This window comes from Scomber japonicus, chromosome 14 (genome assembly GCF_027409825.1).
Source record: "Scomber japonicus isolate fScoJap1 chromosome 14, fScoJap1.pri, whole genome shotgun sequence".
In the NCBI taxonomy this organism is placed as follows: Eukaryota; Metazoa; Chordata; class Actinopteri; order Scombriformes; family Scombridae; genus Scomber; species Scomber japonicus.
Window position 1 is genome coordinate 24,941,134 of NC_070591.1, and position 7,417 is coordinate 24,948,550.

The following is a 7,417-nucleotide window of genomic DNA, read 5'->3' on the forward strand; positions in this document are numbered from 1 at the left end:
GAATAACAAGCAGTGTTAAGTGTTGTACGCACTTGCACAAGGAGCCTTTTCACAAACTTTTATTTATTTGTCACATTTATTACTTTATTTTGTTGCAGAGATAGTTCAGCACACAAACTCCCATAAAACACAGAATTGTCATTTTTATACTTTGGTTTCAGTACAGACTAAACAAACCAGATGAAATGTGTTAATTACTGAGTTTGAGAGTGGTAAGTGGATTTTGCTACATTCAGACAGCATGTTAACTGTTACCCACTGTTTACAGATATTATGCTACTCTAAGCTAAGCATCCCCTGGCTGTAGCTTCATATTTGATAAACAGACGTGAAAGTGGTATCAATAATCTCATCTAACTCTCAGCAAGAAAGTAGTTTTTCCCAAACTATTCCGATGGAGCAAAGAAAACTAGATAGTTTGCGTGATCAAAAATACTAACAAAATACGCCATCTGTACTATAAGCCCATACGGCTGGCATTTTTACTCCTCTGTGTATCAAATAAAACTGCTGTTGTTGTCCTGAGCGCTACACAGTTATATCCTTAGTTGAGATGGACACAAACAGCATTAAACGTCCCTGCCAAACAGTCAACCGAGATAGAGTGTCTGCAGTGGCGAGGGAAAAGTGAAGGGAACGTCTTCTGTGCTCGCAGGGTGAATTGTGCAGCTTTTCTCATTTATGTGTTCCAGCTGAATGGGGCAGCTGCCAAGTTCAGGATCTGGCCTGACATCAGAATTTCCCAGGGTGATAAAGAGACTCTTGTTTGAATCACAGTTAATAGACAGTGGAAGAAAAAAAATGTGATTCTGAGAGAGTGATATGGACAATTAGAGGAGTGAAATTTCCAGTAGACAAGAGACAGAGTTGTGTATATGTGCATGGCCTTCACACCTACAAACACCCACTAATTACACACAGACACAATAACAGGTTCACAAAGTGAGCACAACAGAAATCAGCTTTCTAAATGTGTAATCTGAAAACATGCAAAATGTAAGTTTTATATTGATAATATTGTAGTAATACAGCAATATGGAATAGACAGACCAACTTTGTAAGCAACTTTGTGTCTTTATATAGTGATCATACATCCTGTGTCCACATAGTCTTTTTCCCTCCAAAACAGATCTGCAGCTCTGGACATAACAATATTTGCTTTCATTCTTGAATATTTGGGGGGATTAAAACCTCTGGGCCTGGGAGCTAGATGGTGGGTGTGCATGTGGAGGGTACTCGTCCTTTAATCTCATTCTCACAGTGTCTACCTTTGACATAGCAGTATCCCATTTGAGCCTGACCAGGGCTGAGAGGGAGCGCCGTGAGGAGGGAGCAATGATGGGAGAAAGAGAGCGAGAAAGAGAGAGAGAGAGAAGGAAGCAATGAGGGGTACTGGAGGTATAGTGAAGGAGGGAAGGGGGGCGGGGACTGTCGGGTCTAAACTCAAGGGATTAACGGGGTGACTTCTCCTCTGGAATGTTCCACTGACAGCCAAGGCCCGCCCACCCACAGCTGCCTGCTACAGACAGGTGCACGGCTAAGGCGAGGCGGGTGGGTAAGAGAGACAGGCTGGCTGAGGTGGTGAGGAAAACAGACTTCCATACGTAGGCACGGACTGATGAGTGTATCTGTAAACTATTTCGCCAAAGATTCTCACTGGAGCGTTTCAAGCAAACCAGTTCATCAGCCCGCTGAAGATGAGCTACTTCAGCCATGGCGTGAAGAGATTGTACCACCTGAAGAGAGCAATCAGTCCGAAAAGATAACTGTAGAAAGATCTAAATAAATAAAGATCTAGATATTGCACAACTCAAAACAGCCCTGAAGGTTTACACGCTTCACCAACAGCCCATGATTTAAACTAGTAAAAATACTCACCAACAGCTTCCTGAGAAGATTTAAGAGTCAGGTGAATTTGCGGTCTGGTTAAGAGCCACCTCGTCCTTCTGGCTGCACAAACGAACAAGCATGCAAAATAAGTGCACACAACCGTACACACAAATCTTCCCTGTTGATCTTCACACTAGAACAATACCTGCATATCTCAGTCCAGTCATTTAATCATTGTGCTGTATACAAAGCAGACATGGCAACATTTGGTAACACACACAACAGTAGGTGAATTCATTTGTCCCGCCGTAATTTATGTTTGGGAATGTACGAGAGCTTGCCCATGCTTGCTGCGCAGTGTTAAGTATTACTTTGCAGAAATGGAAGACAAAGGACTAATTTTCTACACTATTATTGCTGTGTTGCATTAATTCCATAACGGTAAACGCACCACAGTCTTAGTAACATCCTCAGGTTGTGTCAAGTAGCAACAAAGGACAATAAACGCTGCTGCAGATCTACAACAATCCCATGTTCAGAAGCCAAGAAAAATCCCTCACACGTTTCCCTTTGAAGCCACTGGGATTCCTGTAGGTAGTGTGAGTGTGATTCTAAGATGTTTGATTGATAGAGGGTCTGTGAAATCGGACTCTTTGTTTTGCTCTCTCTTTGGTGACCTGCCCTGTCATGTTTTCCCTGTTTTGAGAAGCAGGTAGTCTATCCAAACATCAGGGGAACACCGGGGGACAACACACCGCTCAGGTTGTGGGACTCTAGTCTCCGAGGGGTCAAAGGTGACAAGGGTCATTGTGGGATCCAGGTGGATGCTTTGGAGGAACGTTGCGGATTTGTGGAGCTACCGGTGAAGAAGAAAAGACAAATAATTCACTGAAGTAAGTTTAGTAAATATGAATGTGACTTTCTGGTGTGAATGTGATGTTACTCTAAATTACCCCAACTTTCTATTGCTTCTGTATCATTGTAACTAATGACACACAGATCTTTATTTTTCATTTTACTGCTTTATTGAGTATTTAATTATTGTATGATTAAATTGATTCTATCCCTATTCATTAGTTGAAATTCTGTCATTTTTGCAGATTTTTTTTTCTATGGGGATAAATAAAAAATACATTTTAAAAAGCAGAATTTCACCATATAATTTTACTAAACCTGTCTGAGTGCAAACTACAGGAAATGAAAAGATCTTGGATGAAAGGTCTAGGATGGAATTCATTATTCTTGTGTATTCAGTATTCTGAAACTGAGGCTACTTCAAACCTATGGTGCCTTTCAGTCTTTGCAATTATACAGGATGGATTTTCAGTTGGCCGCGTTAGTGAGGAAGATGGTGTTGACAAAGCAGGTGTGTCTCTGCCACCCCACCATCCAGGCTGTTTTGGGCAGATCATCCAGGCATGTGTGCAGACCACCAGGCAAGGCTTTGTACTTTCCCTGGAAGAGTCTGACTGTTGAGCTCCAGCTTTAAACAAGTCTGGGACAAAGCAGCTTCTCATCACATAAGTCTCCTCCAGTGACTGACTGCATATAACCAGGATAACAGTGATAGATTAATAGATCACTAAATCACTAGACTCACAAACAAGCCAGATTGAACAGGAAGGCAACTCAACAGTCCAACAGTAAACATATCTCGTGTTTCTTTCCTTCATTAATCCTGCATTACACCACATCAGTAATTGGAGTATGGTGCCCTCTATTGAAAGACAGCTCAGCTTTGGTAGTATAGCATTTTTATTGGGTTGAAGTCAAACTCTACATAACATGAATTTACCAAAATTCTGGCCTGTCACATGAATTTAATATTTATGAGTCAGACAGTGAACCTATCTCCTCCTCTGCACTCCTTCCTTCCTTTCTGCCTCTGCATATGGTTCTCATGCTGCTCTAATCTTTCTCCCTCATTTTTTCAGCAGTGAATAAGGTGATTTAATGATTTATAGATCTGCCGAATCCAGCAAAGCTACAAATCATGAAGGTCTTGTGGTCACATTGTTCAAACGCGAGGAGCAGTCAGCCGCTGTAATCCCTGCTGAAATGCCCCTGAAAGAGGCTCTTGTTGCTGCCCTTCCACCCCTCCACCGGCTGGAAAATGTTAGAAGTCAGGTTATGTGAATGTCCAGTGTCAGAGGGGCTGTTTAAATGGCATTAGTTTTGAAGGTCTGTATCAGAGCAAAGACCCGTCATTCTACAAAGGCTGCCTCAGATCTGGCTGCTCTCCGCCTGAGAATGGGACTGATGTTAAGTGAAAAAACAAAGATGCTGATGCTCAAATATGTTCCTTGTGCAATTGTGACTGAGCCAGCAAATATTGTGTGACACAAAGGAGCTGCCCAAAGAGATTCTTTTTGAAATGGTGCTTAAAGAACCGAAAATGAGCATTGTTCCTGTTTTCAGTTATAACGTTGTTCCAAAACTTTGATCCAAACTGGAATATTTCAACAATCATTGAATTGATTTCTATGAAATTTTGTACAAACACTCATGTTCCTCAGAGGATCGAGCCAACAAACTGTGATTATCCATAGACTTTTCATAGCACCATAATCAGGTCCAAATATTTATTTGTCCAATACTTTGGTTTGTAACCAAATGACTGAAAAACTACTGACACGACCATCAGCCTAAACTACTTTGTGTCTTGTATTAATTAGCAAGTGTTTCATGCTAACATGCACAACTACTACACACCAAGATGTTAGCATTACAATTATGAACATGTTAGCACAGTGACATTAACATTTAGCTTAAAGCACAGCTGTGCATATGAACTACAGCCTCACGGAGCCGCTATGTGGTAGGTAGACTTAGGGCTTATTTTAACAGTTGTTAGAGGTAAGGGAGAAAACTGAGGCAATGGAAAGATGGGGTTGATACATTTGAGTTATATGCCAAAGATACACAGTGGAGTATTTTATACATGTATTGTGGAGAAAAAGATTTTTTTTTTTAAATAAAAGAGTTTAGACATTTAAATCTTTTATCATGCCACGATAAACAACTCTCTTTCTCCCTTTTTTAAATTTCTTGCTACTATTATGACATTTCATCCATTACTCACTAACCCGTACAACCCAACACCAGCAGTCAGACTCAAAGACCTGCAGAGGTGTGGCCAACTGATGACAACTTCCCTTTAAAGGTGAACAGGGGATGTCAACAAATGGCAAAGCATGTTATGACAAATTAGACAAGGCGATTGTGGCACTATCATGGCTTGATGATTGCATACAAAGCACTTCTTTGAGGACATTTTTTCCCCTTCTTCTCTTGGCCGGGGATTCAGTCATATCCTTTCAGAATAGGTCCTGGGGAGCCACTGACACCCCGACCCACAATCACACAACACCCTCCACCCCAATCGCTCCCATAGCCCACCATTCCTATCAAAGGCTTAGCGTGATCTGTAGACAGATGAAAGGGAAAATGTGATTTTGAAGGGGAAAAAAACAAGGAAAAGAAAAAAATGTAAGAAGCCAATGAAGTGTAAGGGAACTGAGAATAGCTCAGTTCATGTGGGGAGAAAAAGTGTTGATGGAATTGGGCCATTTTATGAATCAAACAAAAATCAGTTTCACCCCATAATTCAGCACATTTCATGGAGTTCTAAGTTAAGAGAATAGAAATCCCACAAAGAGGTATGGCAAAGTTTGCTTAGGTTTTGGACACTTTCTTATGTTTTTTTCTTTGGCAAATCTGAATGAAAAGAAAAGAAAAATCAACAATATAACAGATTTAGTACTTTGTTGCTGGTTTCCCACAAGGAGAAGCACAAAAAAAGGTAGGTTAGGGGATGACGGGGTGGAAGGCGAGGGGGTGATGAGATTGATGTTGAGGATGAAAGATGTGTTGTTGAAGGAGACAGCATCCGAGGTGTCAAAGCAAACAGGACTAAGCAGAGGGGCCACAGGTGTGCAGTCTGCTCGCCTGACTAGAAACAGGCTGCAGCACAGACAGCCTTAACCCTTAGATGCACAAGCTATGCAAACCCCCTCTAAGGGACAACATGGGTCAAAAATGACCCGTATTGACATACAGTGTTATTTCATGCATGGTTGAGTGTTTCTTTGCTATATTTTTGGAAATCAACTTATTTCATAATTTAATATTCAAAATATTCATTAAATATATTGTCTTTGAAAACCATAAATCATTATTTTTGTTTCTCCTTTTTTAATTAATGAACTAAAATAGCTTTTGTATTATTACATCAAGTTTACACACATGGGTCGAAAATGACCTGTGTATGCAGGTGTGATATTTTTCTTTAAAAATGACATACTATAATAATGATTGTGTCAAAAAACATTATTTTAGCAGTGATTTGGACCAAAGAATAACAGTTAATATTTGAAATGTTCATTTGTCACTTTGTCACACTCACATGTAGCATACACCATACAACCGATAACACTGGTTTTGAACTGTTAGTGCATCTGAAGTGTTACTGCAGTGAACTGTGGTGAATGCTGAACATATAAAATGAATGAATAAAAGAAAAGAAAACTGATCAAATAAACTCTTATGAGTAAGATGCAATATAGTACAGGTCTGTCAAACTCAAACACCCAGTGGACCGAAATAAAAAAACTGGGTCCAAGTCGAGGGCGGGAAATATTCAATATTTATTATGAACTTTTACACATATTGAATCTGAAAATGTCCTAAAGCTTTAGCTTATTAGCTATTGCAATAATATTAATTCATTTGAATAGGCCTAAATATGAACTCACCCTTAATGTTACACACATATAGAATCTGAACTATTCGGGGAACTAACTGAACTAATCTGAATTATACTAACTAAATGGTGCATGCGACATATTGGCGGGCCAGTTCTGATAGACATTAGATATTATCTGGCTGGGGGGGGTAAATAAAATTACACCACAGGCCGGATTTGGCCCCTGGGCCTTGAGTTTGACAGCTATGATCTAGCGCCTACATGCCTCACAAACGACAACGACATGTTTGTCCTCCTTGCACACAGGGCTGGTGCACTTAGAACACCAGATTCATGCTAGCTTTCGATCTTTGCTAGCTGGGCAGATCTTGCACCTCTTCCTCTTCACTTGGCCCTCCTGTGGCTGGGTGGTGGTTGCCCTGGTTAACCCACATCTTCCTATTGCCTCTGTGATATGGGTTTGGAGGTGGGGCATGCCCTCCATGCGCCTCCTCATGTGTGGCATGACCAGCTCTTTGCCCAGCTCCTTTATGAAGAGCCGCCATGCATTAGTCACACCACCCATGTAACCAGGTTGGTGTGCAGTGTAGTTGGTGAAGGCGTTGAGGGTGGCAACATCCAGCATATTGTGCCAGAGCACCATGGGCCACCTCCGTGTTCTCCGCTTGCAGGTGTATGTGCAAACCATTTGATCCATTGTGTCCACTCCAGATTTCGTGTGGTTGTAGTACTGGATCACTTCTGGCTTCCTTTTGACACAATGGTCATCTACTGCTGTGTCATTATGCATGGTGCTTAGTAGCACAACAGCCTTCCCCTTTTTCGGGACATAGCTCACCATCGTCATGTTGCCACAGAATCCAAATTCGGAGCTGTACTTCT